The sequence below is a fragment of the Heterodontus francisci genome, chromosome 1, assembly GCF_036365525.1.
Source record: "Heterodontus francisci isolate sHetFra1 chromosome 1, sHetFra1.hap1, whole genome shotgun sequence".
NCBI lineage: Eukaryota > Metazoa > Chordata > Chondrichthyes > Heterodontiformes > Heterodontidae > Heterodontus > Heterodontus francisci.
The window spans coordinates 62,995,021-63,017,746 of NC_090371.1; the positions used below are offsets into that span (position 1 = coordinate 62,995,021).

At 44.6% G+C, this 22,726-nt stretch overlaps 1 long non-coding RNA gene across 1 annotated transcript in view; it reads left to right on the forward strand.

The window, feature by feature from the left end:
* The window catches only part of LOC137369786 (uncharacterized), a 28,863-nt gene extending 6,473 nt beyond the window's left edge, over positions 1-22,390 (forward strand). The window contains exons 2-3 of the long non-coding RNA XR_010975012.1: positions 10,407-10,479; positions 21,679-22,390. This is a non-coding gene — a long non-coding RNA (uncharacterized lncRNA). The remainder of the gene's footprint in view (positions 1-10,406; positions 10,480-21,678) is intronic.
* The last annotated feature ends 336 nt before the right edge of the window (positions 22,391-22,726 follow it).

Below are 22,726 nucleotides of genomic sequence, written 5' to 3' on the forward strand. Positions count from 1 at the left end.
CTGAGATTACTGCTTTAGAGGTCTTGCTTTTTAATTTCCTTCCTAATTCCCTAAAACCTCCTTTCAGGACATCATCCCTCTTCCTACCTATGTCATTGGTAACAATGTGGACCACGACTTCTGGCTCTTCACCCTCTCCCAGAAGGATGTCCTGCAGCCACTCTGTGACATCCTTGTCCCTGGCACCAGGGAGGCAACACACCATCCTGGAGTCACGTTTACTGCCGCAGAAACACCTGTCTGATCCCCTGACTATCGAATTCCCGTACACTATTGCTCTTCCACTCTTCTTCTTCTCCTCCTGTGCAGCTGAGCCACCCATGGTGCCATGGATTTTGTTCTGGCTGCACTCCCCTGAGGAACCATTGCTGTCATCAGTATTCAAAATGGAAAAACGATTAGCAAGATAGATTCAGAGACTCCTGCACTGGCTGTTTGGTTCTGTTAGACTGCCCGACAGTCACCCATTCCCTCTCTGCCTGCGTGCTCCTAACCTGCAGTTTGACCACCTCCTTAAACGTGCTATGCACATCACCCTCAGCCTCATGGATGCACAACAGTGACTAGAGCCACAGAATGAGTTCTGAAACCCAGAGCTGAAGCTTCTGCAGCCAGTGACACTTCCTGCAGATGTGTTCATCTGGGACACGTGGTGCGTCCATGACTTCCCACATACCGCAGGATGTACATTCCATTTGGCCAAGCTGACCTGCCATAACATAACTTAAAAACTTTTTATTACAATGAGAAATAAAATAACTTGCCAGTTACTCACCAATCAACCTCTTCCCTGTATCGAAGAGAGATGCAGCTACTGGAGGGTGAAAAAAGGAGCCCCTCCTTCACGCACCAAACTCCCACTTTACAATCTGTGCACTCAAATTTATTTTCTTCTTAATTTATAGTTTACCTCCTTATTGAACTCCTTCAATTATCAAAGTCTCTTCTTAACACTTTGTGCCCTACAGCAGCACTCAGTACAGACAAGCAGCACTGAGAGTTTCCTGAACTTACATTCTGAAAACAATGCTCTGCTAGAGCTCTGCTGCAGCTCAAAAACCAGTTTAAGCTAGCTCCATAATTAACCAGCTACGGCTATTCTCAGAGTGTTCGTATACCCTTGTTTAAAACTGCAAGAAACCTAACTTACTTCCTAACTGAAACAGGAATTTCAATTAATTTCTTTATCAACTTTGCTTCCAATTTCCACCCTTCTCTCACCTTTACATGGTCCATCTCTGACACTTCCCTTCCCTTCCTCGACTTCTCTGTCTCCATCTCTGGGGATAGGTTGTCTACTAATATCCATTATAAGCCCACTGACTCCCACAGCTACCTCGACTACACTTCTTCACACCCTACCTCCTGTAAGGACTCCATTCCATTCTCCCAGTTTCTCCGTCTCCGACGCATCTGCTCTGATGATGCTACCTTCCATGACGGTGCTTCTGATATGACCTCCTTTTTCCTCAACCGAGGATTTCCCCCCACTGTGGTTGACAGGGCCCTCAACCGTGTCCGACCCATTCCCCGCACCTCTACCCTCACCCCTTCCCCTCCCTCCCAGAACCGTGACAGGGTTCCCCTTGTCCTCACTTTTCATCCCACCAGCCTCCATATCCAAAGGATCATCCTCCGCCATTTTCGCCACCTCCAGCGTGATGCCACTACCAGTCGCATCTTCCCCTCCCTTCCCCTGTCAGCATTCCGAAGGGATCGTTCCCTCCGCGACACCCTGGTCCACTCCTCCATTACCCCCACCACCTCGTCCCCGTCCCAGGGCACCTTCCCTTGCAATCGCAGGAGGTGTAATACCTGCCCCTTTACCTCCTCTCTCCTCACTATCCCAGGCCCCAAACACTCCTTTCAGGTGAAGCAGCGATTTACTTGTACTTCTTTCAATGTAGTATACTGTATTCGCTGCTCACAGTGTGGTCTCCTCTACATTGGGGAGACCAAGCGCAGACTGGGTGACCGCTTTGCGGAACATCTCCGCTCAGTCCGCAAGCAGGACCCTGAGCTTCCGGTTGCTTGCCATTTCAACACTCCCCCCTGCTCTCATGCTCACATCTCTGTCCTGGGATTGCTGCAGTGTTCCAGTGAACATCAACGCAAGCTCGAGGAACAGCATCTCATCTACCGATTAGGCACATTACAGCCTGCCGGTCTGAACATTGAGTTCAATAATTTCAGAGCATGACAGCCCCCCACTTTACTTTCATTTTTAGTTATTTTTTCTTCCCTTTTTTTTTTTGGCATTCCTTTTTACATTTTTTACAATCTTTTTTTGTATTTATTTCAGTTCATCTTAGTTTGTTCAGTTTGCTCACCCACTGTTTTTTTCAGGTTGTTTTTCTTCAGGTTTGCACTTGCTGATGTTCAATATTCAGTATATTCACACCTAATCTGTACTAATGCTTTGTCTTTCAACACACCATTAACATATTGTTTGCCTTTGCTCCATGACCTTTTGGTCAGCTATGTGGCCTGGTCCAATCTGCACCTTCTCCTTTGTTATCTCTTGCCCAACCCCCACCTCACTTGTTTATAATCTGTGACTTTTCTAATATTTGTCAGTTCCGAAGAAGGGTCACTGACCCGAAACGTTAACTCTGCTTCTCTTTCCACAGATGCTGCCAGACCTGCTGAGTGAATCCAGCATTTCTTGTTTTTATTTCAATTAATTGCTAGATGTAAACAAAACAAAACAAAAACTAGTCTTGAGAGATTAACCCTTAAAATTCACTCACTTACCAAACTCCCTTCTTCACACTCTAGCGTCCTTTCTCTCTTCTCTAACAAACATAGAAAAGCATGAAATGAGACAAGGCGATTTGGACTTTAAAGCTTGTACACCATTTAAAATTTATCCTCATCACGACCTGATCTCACCAATTGAATCTCCTGAAAAGAAGTTCTTTATAACTACAATTTTATCCTCAAAGATTTATCTCTACCCTTGCTCACTTTGTCTTTGAGCCCAGGTGTCTGATTTTAGCAATTAGGTACCTGCTCAACAAAAGTCACACTGAATACCAGTGCTCAAAATATGAGGATCCATTTTGTTCTCCTCATTCTTCAGTACAGATCTTAGTTTTGTACATATTGCACTTAATACAAGCCAATTCCACAAATTTAGCAGCAACAAAAAACATTTGAAAGTGTGATTTATATAGTAATTCAACATTATTGTACTGAAATTCTTAAATACCTCTGAAATGAGACACAAGTATGCAGGTAGACCCAAGAGTATATTTGACAAACTTTCCCCTCAGAATGAATCTTCACCAGCTGGAAATGCATAATTTGGGCATGGTGGTCAGCAGTGACTCCAGGAAAATTGTGTAAGTTCCACTGTCTCATATTCCAATGTGTGTTCCTTGTGAGCAAAAATCTACTCCAAGAGCATTAATTTGTAACATACTTATGGGAAAGGGTGGAAGAATGCAGTTGAGGTAGAAGATCGGCCAAAGTCTTACTGAATGGCCAAGCAGGCTCAAGGAGACGCATGGTCTACCCCGGCTCCTATTTCTTATATTTTTGTGGTTTTTTAAAATAAACTATTTACGTACATGCATCTGGAATCTGATCAATTTGATCTCAGGCAAATAATTTTCAGGGAGACTGTCAAAGATGAAAAACAAAGGATTGAGCAAATTAATTTCTTCTGCAGTCTGAAAACCTTCCTTCCTTCTTATTTGATCCCTTTCTCCATGTCATTGCATCTTTGCCTCCTGACGTCTTGTCACCCTGAATTACTTAAGCCCGTCAAAACCTTAAGGTTGTCAAAGCAACAAAGGTAGTTAACGTTTTACAGCAACTACGATGAAATTCCATTTAACACTTTGATATACATTCCTGTACCAAAAATAAAACCACATAACAAAAGTATGATTTTCTTTTGATTGCAGAAAATTCATTTAAGAGCAGAATTCATATGAGCTAAGAATAAATTTCTTCTTCAAATTTCAAGGAATAAAAATCCCCACTGTTCAATAGCAATAGTAATAGCAAGGCAGCATCAAAACTGAAGAATAATGTTGCTATGGTGCCATTTTGTATTATCCATTAAAAGATTAATTTAAATGTTGACATTGCACCAATGTTCATCTTTCTGAAGCAGCAATGAACAACACAGATGAATTACTGAGCTATATTGCTGAATCAGTGCAATGAAAGTAATTACATTCAACTTGTGCAGTCAGACCACATATTGGCCGGGATTTTATGGGCCCACCTGAGACAGGGGAGGACTTGGGGAGCGCGGAGAATTGCAACGGGTGGTGGAGGGGTGGCAGGGCGGAGAGCCTGATGCCTCCCTGAAGCCCAAAAATCATCCTGGCCTTCCCGCCCAGAGGCCAATTGAGGCCCTTAAGTGGCCTATTAAAGGCCAATCAAGGGCCTCTTCTCGCTGCCGCTGGAATCTTACTTGTAGCTGGGGGGAAGGCCTCTGCTGTGCGCAATTTGTGGCCCATGGAGCTCCCACACCGGGAACAACTTTATCCCCCGTGACACCCCTCTCCTTGGACTGAATGACCACCCCCAAAAAACCCTTGCCAGGGCCTTCTGAACTGGCTTTGGCGACCCCACCTCACCTACCTCTGTCCGGGGCTCCAGTGCTGGGCCTGGATCCGAAGCCTCTGCAGTACTGGCAGTGGCCACCACTCTTGGTGACACTGCTAATACTGCTGAGCTGCCAGCCCTCTGATTGGCTGGCAGCTCTTGGACGCAGTGTTATGTTGTTTTATTTTTGGTACAGGAATGCATATCAAAGTGTTAAATGGAATTTCATCGTTGCTGTGATCCCACCTTCTAAAACCTTGAATCAAAAAGACTGGAGGTTCCCTCCGCCTTTTCGGCCCAGTACCGGGAATCCCACCTCCAGCACAAAATCCAGTCCATTGAGTGGCGTGTTCTGAGCCTGCAAGCGAAATCTAGAATCGGTACAGAGGAAACCTGTAAGACTGATCCTTGTATGTCAGGTATCGTGAAAGGTTAGAAAAAAAAAGACTCCATCCTTGAAAGGAGGCAAATTGGAGGAGCCTGATATAGGTATATGGCCTGCAAAGTGGAATGGAAAAGTTTAATTCAGAGGACAACTTCATGTTAAACCATGATTGCAGGACTGAGAGGGTAGAGGCACAAACTAGTAAAAGGACTGATGCCAGGAAACCAGCCTCTCTTCTGGATTCATGGTCTCGTCTGGAATCATTCCAGATGCAATTTAATTAACTGATGGTGAGCCCTTCTATAAAACATGAGTTAGATGGACTGAATGGCCTTCCTCAACTGTAACTATCTTTGTGTTCTTTACAATGGGATGGAAGTCTGCACTGTCTACAAGTTGTAAGGGACCTATATGAAATGATTTTTGGGGCTGATTCAGTGCAGTTTCTCGTCAACATGCTGTCATTTGGTGCAAATTGGCACTACACAAGGTCATTCATGCTAGAGGATAGTTCGTGTGGGAAAGAGAAATAGAGATAATGTAAAGTTGAAGCCAAATAGAATGATCTTTACTCTGCATATTATAAGTGCTGTATATATGCTAACACTGAAGCTCAATTAAAATCCTAAATGTTCCTGCTTGGGGTTTGATGGAGCAGCAATCTTGGTGGAGGTCTCTGCCCATAATGTCAGGGAGGCATTTTCCTGGTATATATGCTGTTTCTGAAACCAATCGTTGACATCTCCACATATAGGGATTCAGGTTTGCTAGGTAGCTGTTCGGTCCAGAAATGGCATCATAAAGGCATAAGAAAATCAAACTAATGTTTAGGAGAATGCTTTATAAGTGGTTTTGTCCCTTTTTAACTGTCTTTTTATTTACTCACTTACTCATTAAAAGGGTTTTTTCCAGAACAGATTTTGCTTAAGTCAAAATGTGGTACTTCAGGTTGACCTATTGGAATCTCACCAATTTTGTCTTTTTGCGACTGTTACAGACAGGGTGGTAAGTGGTTACCATTGTTCACCTGCCAACTGACTGCAATGGAATTTTTAAAAAAATGATGGGCTGGATTTTACAGCCCCCCAATGCTGGGGGTTGTGGCGGGGGGGGTGGGTGGGGGGGGCGGAAAATGCATCCAGCAGAGGCCCGCCACAGGCCTCAACGGGGGGAAGGCCGGCCCGATATTGCCGGCGGCCGCCAGGCCTCGTGGGTAGCCCCCTGCTGCTCGGCGACGCAAGCCAAATCTAAATATGTTAATTTATTAAAATAAATGAATTAAGTACTTACCCACTCCCCATGATGTTCCACAGCGATATTACTGCTGGTGGTCGGCACTCCCGCGCCTTTGGATACCCATTTGGAGATCCGATGCGGGACACTGGTGTGGAGGGGGGAGCAGATCAGTATTTCGGTGTGGGAAGTGGGGGAGTGGGGTCAAATCTGATTGTTGAAGGACATGGTGGGAAGGGGTGAAGTTAAAAGTTTATGAACTTTGCAGGGGGGGGCAAGGTCAAGTACACAAAGTAAGTATTTTGGGGGGAGAGAGCAAGGAATGAAGAGTACTGTTATTGGGTTGGTGGGAGAGGGGCTAGAAACATTTATTTTTTTAAATAAATTTTAATTCAATATCCCTTCAAAAATTTAAATTGTAATGTAGGGCTCAGAGCCTTTAAAAATGGTGTTTGCACCTGCACAGTGGCGCCTGATGCCGTTGCCAGGGTAAACTGCCCACCCCCCACCCCCTCCTCCGTCATCGGGGTTCGGGGGGGGTGGCAGTCCACCCCAGCCATTTAAATGAGCTGCCACGCTGAATATCGCGGCGGCCTAGTGACCTGGGGTCCGCACTGGCAGGTTGCCATTTTTGAAGCTTGCCGCTGTAATCGGCGGCAAGCTTATAAAATCCAGCCCAATGTGTTAGCCCCTGAGTGTTTTTAGTCATCTCCGTATTTGGTCATCTCCACATTTTTTCCTGTTCCATGTGCTGGGCAAATTAAGGAGCGGAAGACTAGGAGGTTGAATGTATGGATGTCAGCCATGGCTTTGTCCAGGAGGGATTGATTGAATCCATGGAAATATTGGGCTGAATTTTACAGACCCCCCCCCCCGCGACATTGGGGGTCATGACAGTGGGGGCCGGAAAATGCCTCTGGGAGAGGCCCACCACGGGCCTCAACGCCGGGTATGTCCAGCCCGACATTGCCGGCGGCGAGGCCTTGTGGTGGACCACCCCCATGGCTCGGCAACAAAAGACAAATTTAAATATGTAAATCAATTTAAATAAAGGAATAAATTACCTTCTCACTCCCGCTGTCTGTCCCGCTGCGATATTGGTGCCGGTGGCTGGCACTCCCGTGCCCTCAGATCGGCGTCTGGGGATCCAAGGCGGAACATTGGAGGAGGGGGGAGCAAGTACGTTTTTCAGTGCGGAGCGGGGAGAGTGGGACCAGCGTCAAAGTCATTTCATTGGTGTAGGGGATGGTGGGAAGGGGTAAAGTTTATGAACTTTGGGTGGGGAAAAGCAGGTGGACAAGGTAGGTGTTTTGAGAGAGGGCACGTAATTAATTCTATGGTTATTGGGGGGGGGGGGGTGGTGGGAGAGGGTCAGGATCAATTTACTTAATTTTTTTAAATCAATATTTCTTTAAATATTTAAATTGAAATGTAGGGCTCGAAGCCATTTAAAAATGATTTCAGCACCTGAGCAAAGGCATCTGATGCCATTCCTGTCCACTTCACATCATCGGGGTTGGCAGTTTGCTCCAGCTATTTAAATAAGCCACTTAATATCGCGGTGGCTCCATGAAGTGCGACCCACACGGGCAGACCGCCATTGTTTTCGTCCGTTGCCTAAATATCAGCCTGTTATATCTGTGCAAATAAGTAATTGAGCGTTGGTGACATGCAGCCTAGGTTGATGAGAAGTCAGAGGGGACAACAGAGACTCCGGCTACAATTTTTTAGTCCTCCTTAAATATATAAACTGGGCCCTTATATTAGAGATTAAGCCACATAAGACCTTTGTTCAAGGAGAGAAAGAAGGATTAATTGGGTAACTATGCACCAGTTAATCTCAGTTTAGTTGTGGATTTACTCTTAGAATCATTATTTGATATAAAGCACGTCAACATTTAGGAATGCTTATGTTAGTCAAAGACAATATTTTTTTCTTTCATGCGATGTGGGCATCGCTGGCTAGGCCAGTATTTATTGCCCGTCCCTAACTGCCCTTGAGAAGTTGGTGATGAGCTTCCTCTTGAACTGCTGCAGTCCATGTGGTGTAGGTACATCAGCAGTGCTGTTAGGAAGGGAGTTTTGACCCAGCGACAGTAAAGGAAACAGCAATGTATTTTCAAGTCAGGATGCCGGGCGGCTTGGAGGGGAAGTGGCAGGTTGTGGTATTCCCATGCATCTTTTTTTATTCTTACATGGGATGTGGGCTTCGCTGGCAAGGCCAGCATTTGTTGCCCATCCCTAATTGACCTTGAGAACTGAATGGCTTCCTCGGCCATTTCAGAGGGAAGTTAAGAGTCACCCACATTACTGTGGGTCTGGAGTCACATGTAGGCCAGACCAGGTAAGTGCGGCAGATTTCCTTCTAGGTGGTAGAGGTCGTGGGTTTGGAAAGTGCTGTTGAAGGAGGCTTGGTGAGTTGCTGCAGCGCATCTTGTAGATGGTACACACTACTATCACAATGCGTCGGTGATGGAGGGAGTGACTGTTGATGGGGTGTCAATCAAGCAAGCTCTGCTTTTTCCTGCATGGTGTCAAGCTTCTTGAGTGTTGTTAGAGCTGCACTCATCCACGAAAGTGGAGAGTATTCCATCACACTCCTGACTTGTCCCTTATAGATGGTGGACAGGCTTTGGGGAGATAGGATGTGGGTTTGTCACCACAGAATTCCCAGTCTCTGACTTGCTCTTGTAGCCACAGTACTTATATGGCTAATCCATTTCAGTTTCTGGTCAATGGTAACCCCCAGGATGTTGATAGTGGGGGATTCAGTGATTGTAATGCCATTGAATGTCAAGGAGAGATGGTTGGATATTCTCTTGTTGGAAATGGACATTGCCTGGCACTTGTGTGGCCTGAATGTAACTTGCCATCTATCAGCCCAAATTTAATAGAGTTTTAAAGAAATGATGACATTTTATATGAAAGAAAACTTTTGGAAGTACAAATGCGTGTAGAAAGTGGGTTTTGACATTTTTTTTGCACCTTACCTTTTAATATTTTCTATTGCAGATCTAGAGTTCTGTTCAGCAGTTTTACTTACATTTAACAACTAAAATTGACCAGCAATGGGAATTACTTAAAGTGATGGAAAATGTGTACTGGGATGAATGGGAATATTAGATTAAATTTATTACTAATAACTGAAACATTTGTTGCTTACATGGCAGATAATAACAAAACAAATATAACTACATTCAAAGACTACAAAAGTGGAGATTAGAAAGGCTAAGATGGAGTACAGGAGAAAAGTAGCAAGGAAAAAGCTGAAGAATTAAAGCGATCTCTCAAATTGGTCAAAGATTGTCCACAATGGTTCTGGTGTGAAAAACTGGCAGGAACATGAATTTATCAAATCTACCCAAATGTGCCTGGCCCATCACTAACACAGCTGGTTATCCTTTCTTCAGTTTATTTGGAATGATAGCATATGCCCTATTGCACCCATCAGAGCACCACATATGACAACTGGTGACATGGATAGTCAAGCTTCCAGTAGACAGAAATACCGCTGTTTGCCCTTATAACAGTGACTACTAAACTTCATAAAGTAATTCAGTGTTTGTGAACACTAGAGCGTCCTGAGAATATGATAAGGCACTCTATGAATATAAGTACTTTTTATTACTTAGCTGTAGTATTCTCAGAATCTCCAAGATTCAAAGTTTCAACTCTGGCAGAGCAGCAGCATCCCAATGCCACTTGAAAAAGGTTGAAATTTTTTATTAACTTCATTATGTTGAAGATTCTAATGACAGATGCACACATTACTATATACCTCTCCACTTATAAAGTGAAAAGATTTTGATTTCTAGAGATCATTAATTCCATGGTAAAATTATTTATTTATTTAAAATAAAAATATTAAAATTTGTATCTGTTTGAAGGATACAGTATATTTATACTTCATTTATCTCTTTGATCCCTATGAGCAAAAATTTTAAAAAGTTCAGTGCTAATTGTCCTTAAATAATTTAGCAAATTAAATAATTTATACTTTATAACATAAACATCATTCTCATTTGCATATACTGAAAATAAACCTTTTATCTTTTGTTTGAATTACATAATGTTTAACCATAAATAAAAAGACTTGGGAAGTTAATATGTATTTAATGTGTTGTGAAGGTTCACAATAAGAGGAATAATACATATAAAGATTGTGGAGGCCAGATTTTTTATTTGTTCAATATCTTCTTTAATCCTTTTTCTCTTGTCTTTTTAGGGAAAAAGCAGAGAAATGGGACCATCCACTCCATTTGAGGAGCTAGCATTGGCATAGGCTGTTGGGTCAAAAGGTTTGTCTCTGTGTTGTGAATGTTTAGAAGCGAAATAAAAAATGAATGCAGAAAATGCTAAATAAGAACAGGAAATGCTGAAAATATGCAGCAGCTGAAAGGATGCACTTTGTAGTACAGTCCTGCCAAGGTCTCCAAGATCATCTGCGCATGGACCAAAATGTTGTTATCCAAAGAGGCCTAATTATATAATAGATGAAAAAGGAGGCCTATCCACTGACAGGCCAGATCAGGAGATTGTCAATTACTGTTTGTCTTCTACAGGTTATTCCTGTGCTCCATTGAGGTGCTTCCCTAGTGAAAGGAGTAAGTGAATGATTGCTGGGAGTCAATGAGAGCCTCTTGGGATTGAAGAGGCTTTAAATATCCATAAGTTGAGCTATAAGGTTGGCCCTGGAACTGCTTCTGCTCCTGCTTACTTGCTGGCACAAGTTCTGTAATTTGAGCTGTTGAAGAGCTGTATGTTCAGTTGTACTGCCCTGAAAGATAGAGTCTGCATCCTGTCAACTCTATTCATGGAATGTTCAGATGTTGAAAATATCTTCTATGCAATGTGATACCCACATGCTCATCGCACTTTCCATTGTGGAAGTAGTACATGACTATTCATCATGCAGCTCAATTTTGTTGGAGGAATTGTCCTTTCTGAATCCCTTTTTCAATTGTTTGACTAAAGTGTAATTTATAAATTGTGGCTGCAGTTAGTGTCCTACTACTGTATGGACATGTATGGGAAGAATTTTTTGCATGAGTAATTGATGGGATGTGAGGAGCATTGGAAAAGGTTATCATAATTTTGTCACTTGTACAAGAAGTGTGAATTATGAAAAATTATGGACAAAAGCTGAAGGCTAAGAATAAAACTAAGTCTTTTAAAAAATGAACCTTTCTTTTAAAAAGTGAACATTGTGCTCCAAAATGGCTTGACCTTTGTATATTCAAACTGTCTGAAAGGGACAAAGGAAAAGCTTCAAAGCTAAGAGGTATCAATTGCAGCCATCCTACACCCATCCTAAAATATTCCAGAATTGAATGGGTTTTTCTGAAACAAAGAAGGTGTGAAGTGGAAAAATCATAACTGGATTATTCTCATCCTGGACCCAGCAAGAGATCCTTTTGAATTGAATGGGTTCTTCTGAAACAAAGAAGGTATGAAGTAGCCACGTCCTGGGCCATTGTACGGTTGCCATGGGTGAGAGACCAAAGGATCTCCTACCAGGAGACAAGATGCAACACATCTTAACTTTAAAAGGTTGCCTGAGAGAAAAAGAGAGACAGCCAAAAAATAGCATCCAAGATGCTTGCTGTAGAATTCTACATCTACACTTTATACAGAAGTATGTCTTCAACTGAACATTCAACTAAGAGAGAAATCTACAAACACCTCAGGCCTGTAACCAATGAGAACTTGACTTCCAAGAGGATTCAACAGGTTTACCGTGACCCCCCCCCCCCCCCCCCCACTTATAATTGCTTGCCCCTTTTTCCTCTCTATTTGTCTCTTCCTGTGTGTGTGTGTATATGTGTGTGCGTGCGTGCGCAAATGTGTGAGTGGAAGCAATTGCGACAATTTCGGGTGAAGGCATATTGACCAATCAATAATTGATTTTCTGTTTCAAAACCTACAAGAAAACCTGTCACTGTCTGTTTATTTTACAAATAAAACACCAAAGGATTAAACCCTAATAACAAAACACACTTGCTGCGGTCAGGTGGGTGTTGAACAGTGGAAACCACCTAAATCTCACCACATGGTCATAACAATGTTCAGAGCTGGATAAACTGATTTCTTAGGAGTGGGGGAATTTTGTTGGGGTATGGCAGCAATGGAGGAGTCCTGGGGCTGTGAAGAGTGGAAAGAAGATCCCAGCATGAAGCAGCACTGTAATGTCTGTGGTAGGGTGAGGAAGCAGTGAGAAAGGGTGCCGTTGTGTGGGAGTACTGGGATTACTGGAGGAGGTGGGGTAGCAGGGTAACCAATAAGCAATATTGGAATTTTCCTAGGGGCAGGTCAGCAGCTGGAGCAAGGCAAAAGCAATTAAAAGGTAAAACAATAAACATAGAGAATCTGAAATATCCAACAGGTGCACCAACTTCTACATGAGCTGAAATATGAAAGAAGAGAATTGTATTTGCATAGCACCTTTCACATCTTCAGGATGTCCCAACATTCTTCGCATCTAATGAAGTACTTTTAAACTGTAGTCACTGTTATAGAGGTAAGTGTGACAGCCAATCTGCACAAAGCAAAGTGCCATAAATAGCAGTGAGATGAAGGACTCCATTAATCTGATTTGCTGATGCAGGCTCAACACTAAATGTTGGCCAGGAAACCAGGAGAGCTAAAAGCAAAATGCTGCAGATGCTGGAAACCTGAAATAAAAACAGAAAGTGCTGGAAATACACAGCCAGTCTGGTGGAGAGAGAACAACAGAGTTAACGTTTCAGGTCTGTGACCTTTCATCAGAACCCAGTTGCCCTTGAGAAGGTATTGATGAGCTGCCTTCTTGAGCAGCTGCAGTCCATGTGGTGTAGGTATACCCACAGTGCTGCTAGGAAAGGAGTTCCAGAATTTTGACCCAGCTGATTTTGACTTCATCATGCTGGTGCCTTAATGTCACACAAATTAGGATGCTACGATGAACCATCTCATTACATTGAGGATTAATTAACAAACAGAAGCATTACAAAAGTCGCCCAAGTGAACCCCAAAATGACACTACCCACATGGCACCGTCCACACATGGCCGCTCCTAAAGGGTGCACCCGCTGTGGCTGAGGCAGAAGTGTAGTGGCTGAGATGCCAGTGGCACCTGTCCTTGGCGTCACAGAGCCAGTGAGGGCATGCCAGAGGCTGCCCTACCTGCGTTGATGCAGGGGCTGCCTTTGTCATAACATAAGAAATAGGGACAGAAGTAGGCCATTTGGCATGTCGAGCCTGCTCCGCTATTCAATACGATCATGATTGATCTGATCGAGGCCTTAACTCCACTTTCAAGCCTGCTCCCTATAACCCTTTTCTCCCTTGTAAATCAAAAATCTGTCCAACTCAACCTTGAATATATTCAATGACCCAGTCTCCACAGCTCTCTGAAGAAGAGAATTCCAAAGATTATCGACCCTCTGAGAGAAGAAATTCTTCATAATCCCCATCTTAAATGGGAGACCCCTTATTTTTAAACTGTACCCCTTAGTTCCAGATTCCCCCATGAGAGGAAACACCCTCTCAGTATCTACCCTGTCAAGCCCCCTCTGAATCTTATATATTTCAATAAGATCACCTCTCATTCTTCTAAACTCCAATGAGTATAGGTCCAACCTGCTCAACCTTTCCTCATAACACAAGCCCATGATCTCAGGAAGCAATATAGTGAATATTGTCTAAACTGCATCCAATGTAAGTATATCCCTCCTTAAAAAAGAGGATTAAAACCGTATGCAGTACTCGAGGTGTGGTCTCAACAACAACCTATAAAGTTGTAGCAAGACTTCCCTACTTTTATATTCCATCCCCCTTGCAATTAAGCCTAAAATTCCATTTGCCTTTCTAATGATTTGCTGTACCTGCATGCTAACTTTTTGGGATTCATGTACGAGGACACCCAGATCCCTCTGTACTGCAGCATTTTGCAGTTTCTTTCCATTGAAATAATATTTTGCTTTTCAATTCTTCCCGTCAAAGTAGACAACCTACATTTTCCCACATTATACACCATCTGCTAAATTTTTACCCACTCACTTAACCTATCCATTTATCTTCCTTTGCAGACTCTCGAGGGAACTTTTTGCTCTCCCGTACGGTGAGTTTGGAGGCAGGGAGAACATAAAATCTGGTGGGATGGTGGCTGGTGGTAGATTCCCGCCACTGCTGAAATTTTGTCCAGGGTAGGAAGGCCTGTGAATGGCCTTCTCACACCACCACCAAACTGAGGGCTTTAACCCCCAATTAAGGGCCTCTTCCTGCCGCAACCACAATTAGCCATGTGGCCTTGTTGCCACCTGGGAAAGCATGGCACAGAAGACCATGCAGGCTGCTTCCCAGCTCCAATGGGAGTGGAGGGGTGGGGCGTAGGGGGGGGTGGGCTCCTCATTAAAATGCTTGAATGAGAGACCCGGTATCAGGGATAGTAGGGGGGGGGCCACTGAGTCCTTGCTGCTGATCACCTCCCTGCTCCCCTGCGACTCCACCCTGCCAGACCCCTCCCACTCCGACCTACCTGAGGCTTAGCTCCAGCACGATTAGACAGTCTACAGCCTTCTGGGCTCAACCTTGAGTTCAACAATTTCAGAGTATGGCTACCTTTTTTATTTAATTTTATTTTATTTTCTTTTTTAACCATGGGCCTGTCTTAAACATGTTTTTCAGGGTTTTGCTTTTGGACAGAGCTGTTCATTATTCTGCCATTAACACTCTCTCTGGATGAATGCTTTGTCTTTTAATATAACTATTAGCACTCCCTTTGCCTTTGTTCCATGACACCTTTGTCATTTAATCTCTCCTGCTACACACACTCTCCTATCACATACCTTTCTTTTTGTTCCTCTTCCCCTCTCCCCCTTTTCACTTGCTCAAAGTCTATTACATTTCTAACCTTTGCCAGTTCTAATGAAAGGTCACAGACCTAAAACATTAACTCTATTTCTTTCTCCATAGATGATATCAGACTACCTGTATTTCTTTTTCTTCTTCTTTGACCTCCTTGTCTCAGGAGACAATGGGTAAGCGCCTGGAGGTGGTCAGTGGTTTGTGGAGCAGCGCCTGGAGTGGCGAGAAAGGCCAATACTAGAGTGACAGACTCTTCCACAGGTGCTGCAGAAAAAATTGGTTGTCGGGGCTGTTACACAGTTGGCTCTCCCCTTGCGCTTCTCTCTTTTTTCCTGCCAACTGCTAAATCTCTTCGACTCGCCACACTTTAGATCTGCCTTTATGGCTGCCCGCCAGCTCTGGCGATCGCTGGCAACTGACTCCCACGACTTGTGATCAATGTTACAGGACGTCATGTCGCATTTGCAGACGTCTTTAAAGCAGAGACATGGACGGCCGGTAGGTTTGATACCAGTGGCGAGCTCACTGTACAATGTGTCCTTGGGGATCCTGCCATCTTCCATGTGGCTCACATGGCCAAGCCATCTCAAGTGCCGCTGACTCAGTAGTGTGTATAAGCTCGGGATGTTGGCCGTCTCGAGGACTACTGTGTTGGAGATGCGGTCCTGCCACCTGATGCCAAGGATTCTCCGGAGGCAGCGAAGATGGAATGAATTGAGACGTCGCTCTTGGCTGACATATGTTGTCCAGGCCTCGCTGCCGTAGAGCAAGGTACTGAGGACACTCAGTACCTCAGTACCTGTATTTATACCAGCTGAAATTCTACAGAGCTGAGTAACCGCCTATTCTGGGAGATTTAAATATTTCCTGTTGAAACTCTGGTACCAAATTGAACTGGAAGTGATCAGGCAGCAACCCAATATACTGATTCATATGCTATTATCCTTAATAAAAGCAATGGTTTAACATTTAAAACCAGTAGGGAGAAGCATCTCATGAAAGGCCTGTCATTTGTCAAGCTAATTTTAAAATTGAGCAATTCCAGTTTTTGACAAGTCTCTGCCTATTTGAATAAAGTGGATCCATGTGATTATGCTAATCATTTTTAATTGTGATTGGTAAAAACTTGTCGTTCCTTTTTCGTTTATCTAAGTTAAGACTAACTTAAGCTTAAGATTGAAAATGGCAGGACATCTCAGACCCGTGTTATGCTCCTCTTGCTCAATGTGGGAGCTCAGGGACACGGCTGATGTCCCTGACTCCTTCACGTGCTGGAAGTGTGTCCAGCTGCAGCTCTTGTTAGACCACATGACGGCTCTGGAGCTGCGGATGGACTCACTTTGGAGCATCCGCAATGCTGAGGAGGTCGTGGATAGCACGTTTAGCGAATTGGTCACACCGCAGATTAGGATTGCTGAGGGAGAAAGGGAATGGGTGACCAAAAGGCAGAGAAAGAGCAGGAAGGCAGCGCAGGTGTCCCCTGCGGTCATCTCCCTCCAAAACAGGTATACCGTTTTGGATACTGTTGAGGGAGATGGCTCACCAGGGGAAGGCAGCAGTAGCCAGGTTCATGGCACCGTGGCTGGCTCTGCTGTTCGGAAGGGCGGGAAAAAGAGTGGAAGGGCTATAGTCATCGGAGATTCGATTGTAAGGGGAGTAGATAGGCGGTTTTGTGGTCGAAAATGAGACTCCCGAATGGTATGTTGCCTCCCAGGTGCATGGGTCAGGGATGTCTCAGATCGGCTGCAGAACATTCTGAAAGGGTAGGGTGAACAGCCAGTTGTCGTTGTGCACAAAGGCACCAATGATATAGGTAGAAAACGGGATGAGGTCCTACAAGCAGAATTTAGGGAGTTAGGAGCCAAGTTAAAAAGTAGGACCTCAGAGGTAGTAATCTCAGGATTGCTACCAGTGCCACGTGATAGTCAGCGTAGAAATGAAAGAATAGTCAGGATGAATGCGTGGCTCGAGAGATGGTGCAGGAGGGAGGGGTTCAGATTTCTGGGACATTGGGACCGGTTCTGGGGGAGGTGGGACTATTACAAATTGGACGGTCTACACCTGGGCCGGACTGGAACTAATGTCCTTGGGGGTGCTTTTGCTAACGCTGTTGGGGAGGGTTTAAACTAATGTGGCAGGAGGATGGGAACCAAATGAGGTCAGTGGACAGTAAGGAGGTAGTAACTAAAGCCTGTAAGGAACTAGATAATGAAGTCAGCGTGACAAAGGGAAAGAGTAGACAGGGAGCAGATGATGAATGCAAAGGGACTGGTGGTCTGAGGTGCATTTGTTTTAATGCAAGAAGTGTAGTAGGTAAGGCAGATGAACTCAGGGCTTGGATTAGTACCTGGGAGTATGATGTTATTGCTATTACTGAGACTTGGTTGAGGGAAGGGCATGATTGGCAACTAAATATCCCAGGATATCGATACTTCCGGCGGGATAGAGACGGAGGTAAAAGGGGTGGAGGAGTTGCAGTACTGGTCAAAGAGGATATCACAGCTGTGCTGAAGGAGGGCACTATGGAGGACTCGAGCAGTGAGGCAATATGGGCAGAACTCAGAAATAGGAAGGGTGCGGTAACAATGTTGGGGCTGTACTACAGGCCTCCCAACAGCGAGCGTGAGATAGAGGTACAAATATGTAAACAGATTATGGAAAGATGTAGGAGCAACAGGGTGGTGGTGATAGGAGATTTTAATTTTCCCAACATTGACTGGGATTCACTTAGTGTTAGAGGTCTAGATGGAGCAGAATTTGTAAGGAGCATCCAGGAGGGTTTTCTAGAGCAGTATGTAAATAGTCCAACTCGGGAAGGGGCCATACTGGACCTGGTGTTAGGGAATGAGCCCGGCCAGGTTGTTGAAGTTTCAGTAGGGGACTACTTTGTGAATAGTGATCACAATTCCGTAAGTTTTAGAATACTCATGGACAAAGACGAGAGTGGTCCCAAAGGAAGAGTGCGAAATTGGGGGAAGGCCAACTATACCAAAATTCGGCAGGAGCTGGGGAATGTAGATTGGGAGCAGCTGTTTGAAGGTAAATCCACATTTGATATGTGGGAGGCTTTTGAAGAGAGGTTGATTAGCGTGCAGGAGAGACATGTTCCTGTGAAAATGAGGGATAGAAATGGCAAGATTAGGGAACCATGGATGACAGGTGAAATTGTGAGACTAGCTAAGAGAAAAAAGGAAGCATACATAAGGTCTAGGAGGCTGAAGAAAGACGAAGCTTTGAAAGAATATCGGGAATGTCGAACCAATCTGAAAGGAGGAATTAAGAGGGCTAAAAGGGGTCATGAAATATCTTTAGCAAACAGGGTTAAGGAAAATCCCAAAGCCTTTTATTCATATATAAGGAGCAAGAGGGTAACTAGAGAAAGGATTGGCCCACTCAAGGACAAAGGAGGAAAGTTATGCGTGGAGTCAGAGAAAATGGGTGAGATTCTAAACGAGTACTTTGCATCGGTATTCACCGAGGAGAGGGACATGACGGATGTTGAAGTTAGGGACAGATGTTTGATTACTCTAGGTCAAGTCGGCATAAGGAGGGAGGAAGTGTTGGGTATTCTAAAAGGCATTAAGGTGGACAAGTCCCCAGGTCCGGATGGGATCTATCCCAGTTTACTGAGGGAAGCGAGAGAGGAAATAGCTGGGGCCTTAACAGATAGCTTTGCAGCATCCTTAAACACGGGTGAGGTCCAGGAGGACTGGAGAATTGCTAATGTTGGCCCCTTGCTTAAGAAGGGTAGCAGGGATAATCCAGGTAATTATAGACCGATGAACCTGACGTCAGTGGTAGGGAAACTGCTGGAGAAGATACTGAGGGATAGGATCTATTCCCATTTGGAAAAAAATGGGCTTATCAGTGATAGGCAACATGGTTTTGTGCAGGGAAGGTCATGTCTTACCAACTTAATAGAATTCTTTGAGGAAGTGACAAAGTTGATTGATGAGGGAAGGGCTGTAGATGTCATATACATGGACTTCAGTAAGGCGTTTGATAAGGTTCCCCATGGTAGGTTGATGGAGAAAGTGAAGTCGCATGGGGTCCAGGGTGTACTAGCTAGATGGATAAAGAACTGGCTGGGCAACAGGAGACAGAGAGTAGCAGTGGAAGGGAGTTTCTCAAAATGGAGACGTGTGACCAGTGGTGTTCCACAGGGATCCGTGCTGGGACCACTGTTGTTTGTGATATACATAAATGATTTGGAGGAAAGTATAGGTGGTCTGATTAGCAAGTTTGCAGATGACACTAAGATTGGTGGAGTAGCAGATAGTGAAGGGGACTGTCAGAGAATGCAGCAGAATATAAATAGATTGGAGAGTTGGGCAGAGAAATGGCAGATGGAGTTCAATCAGGGCAAATGTGAGGTGATGCATTTTGGAAGATCCAATTCAAGAGTGAATTATACAGTAAATGGAAAAGTCCTGGGGAAAATTGATGTACAGAGAGATTTGGGTGTTCAGGTCCATTGTTCCTTGAAGGTGGCAACGCAGGTCAATAGAGTGGTCAAGAAGGCATACGGCATGCTTTCCTTCATCGGACGGGGTATTGAGTACAAGGGTTGGCAGGTCATGTTACAGTTGTATAAGATTTTGGTTCGGCCACATTTGGAATACTGCGTGCAGTTCTGGTCGCCACATTACCAAAAGGATGTCGATGCTTTGGAGAGGGTGCAGAGGAGGTTCACCAGGATGTTGCCTGGTATGGAGGGCACTAGCTATGAAGAGAGATTGAGCAGATTAGGATTATTTTCATTAGAAAGATGGAGGTTGAGGGGACCTGATTGAGGTGTACAAAATCATGAGAGGTCCAGACAGGGTGGATAGCAAGAAGCTTTTTCCCAGAGTGGGGGATTCAATTACGAGAGGTCACGAGTTCAAAGTGAGAGGGGAAAGGTTTAGGGGGGATATGCGTGGAAAGTTCTTTACGCAGAGGGTGGTGGGTGCCTGGAATGCATTGTCAGCGGAGGTGGTAGACGCGGGCACGATAGCGTCTTTTAAGATGTAGCTAGACAGATACATGAATGGGCAGGAAGTAAAGAGATACAGACCCTTAGAAAATGGGCAACATGTTTAGATAGAGGATCTGGATCGGCGCAGGCTTGGAGGGCCGAAGGGCCTGTTCCTGTGCTGTAATTTTCTTTGTTCTTTGTTCTTTGTCCCACAAGTGGGATTTCCTTTCTGATAGCTGAGGTATCAGATGAGCAGTTTCCAGAAGGTCAAAGGCCATTATAAAGCATTTTAGTGATTTGTACATTTGTACTCCCAGATCCCATTGTTGCTTTACCCCATTTAAATTTTTATTTTCTCTGTAATGGACTGGATTTTATGGTCTCCCCTGAGGTGTGGCGGCCCATACAATCGCGTCGGGTGGCGGAGGTTGGGCAGTGGGCCCATCAGTAACTGTCGCTAGTGATTTTGCTGGGGACGGGCTAGACCGATGACAGCCTTCCCACCCAGAGGCCAATTGAAGCCCTTAAGTGGTCTATTAATGGCCACTTAAGGGCCTCTTCCTGTCGCTGCTTGGATTTAACCAGTGGCGGAATGGGGGGGTGGTGGTGGCCTTTGCCACATGAGGAGGATGCCTTATAAAATGAGTCGCCCTCCATGCGGGCTTGTGGGGGGGGTTCCCTCCTTCTTGGGCCCATGGAGGACCGCTGCCAGCAAAACTTACAACTCCCTGGACCCCCCTCCCCTTGGACTTCACACCCATTTTCTCACCTTCCCCTCGACGGGATCTTCTGGATTATTCCTGGTGAACCAGCCTCACTTACCTGAGGTCCGGGGTTCCAGTGCTGGGCCTGAGTCCAAGGCCTCTACAGTTCTGGCAGTGGCCACTGCTCCCAGTGACGCTGCTGATACTGCAGAGCTGCAAGCCCTGTGATTGGCCAGCAGCTCTTAGAGGCAGGGCCCCTGTCCTTAAAGGGATGGAGATCCTGGTATGGGAAACCTAAGCTTCAAAACACCGGACGATCACTCTGGGGGGCCTGAAAATGCTGAGGCGGGATTTCCCCCGCCCTTTCGGCCTGGTGCCGGGAGCTCCACCTCTTCCACAAAGTCCAGTCCAATATCTGACTTCCCTATTTTTCCTTACCAAATGTAATACCTCACACTTATCTATATTGAAATTCATTTGCTAATCATATGCCCATTCTACATGTTTATTCATATTTTCTTGTAATTTGTTGCAGTCATCCTCAGTGTTGACAATCCCTCCTCACCTTGTGTTGTTTGCAAATTTAGAAATTGTGTATTTGATTCCAAAGTCAGTGTACAGTACCATTCAAGACTGATATCTTTTATTATCTTGCAACTAATATAGAAACAGAAGTAAGCTTTTGGATAGGGAAGAGGGAAGAATAAACTTGAAATTAATCCAACATTGGAAATTCACTATGGTAGGTGAGGTAAAAAAAAATTAGAACGTAATTGGGATCTAAAATCTTTGGGTAGAGATGAACAAAACAGTTACTTGCATCTTGAGAACAATTTTTCAAAGTGGTAAATAGGGTTACAATGTTATATTTGTGGTGCATGTATCTTTCCAGATCAGTAAGATATGTAACATTTTATCATAACTCAGCCACACGGTATAATAGGCTGAATTTTTGTATTTGAGTTACGAGCTGACATTGGGCTTCTTTTCAGGTTGCGAGCCTGGACATGCGTATGGCAGAACATTGGGTGCGATCTTCCCGGAGGAGGCCGATTCAGAACACTTATCCAATTTGGGACATTGGGTGTCCTGAGAACATGGGAGGGCCAATCAGAGCACCCAAAGTGAAGGGTGGCTCACAGATCCACTGTCAGAATGAGAGGGCAGCACAAGATGGAGGCGGCATACTGCTGATGGGACCAGCAGCTAATTCCTCACGCCCAGCATTATCCGATGAATCCATCTGCAGGTGACAAGAAAACATTCGCAAGCATTTTTCTGTGGATGCCCTGAGGCTTGCTATTGTTTTCCTTTAAAGTGACTACTGCAAATGAATCTCATAGTGCTCTGCCCTCCAGCTCTGTTCTCGCCTCCTGTGAAGTAGATGAGCTGCAGGCACAGTGGGGTTCCTGTGTGCCACTGGCAAAATTGTATAGCCTTCCAAAAAAATTCCCACTAATTACCTCCATAATTACCTTACTTGGCTTCCCACTGCTGACAGGCGAGCCTGCTTCTGGGAAAAATGCGAGGAGACAGGAACACACAGAGATGCCGGCCCAAGGCTTTTTTCTCCAATTTTCACCCTCCCCACTACTGCCTTAACAGTCTCCTCCACAGAGTTGGTAAAATTCTTTTTTTTTTTAGAACATTACAGCGCAGTACAGGCCCTTCGGCCCTCGATGTTGCGCCGACCTGTGAAACCATCTGACCTACACTATTCCATTTTCATCCATGTGTCTATCCAATGTCCACTTAAATGCCCTTAAAGTTGGCGAATCTACTACTGCTGCAGGCAGGGCGTTCCACGCCCTTACTACTCTCTGAGTAAAGAAACTACCTCTCACATCTGTCCGATATCTATCACCCCTCAACTTGAAGCTATGTCCCCTCGTGTTTGCCATCACCATCCGAGGAAAAAGACGCTCACTATCCACCCTATCTAACCCTCTGATTATCTTATATGTCTCTATTAAGTCACCTCTCCTCCTCCTTCTCTCCAACGAAAACAACCTCAAGTCCCTCAGCCTTTCCTCGTAAGAC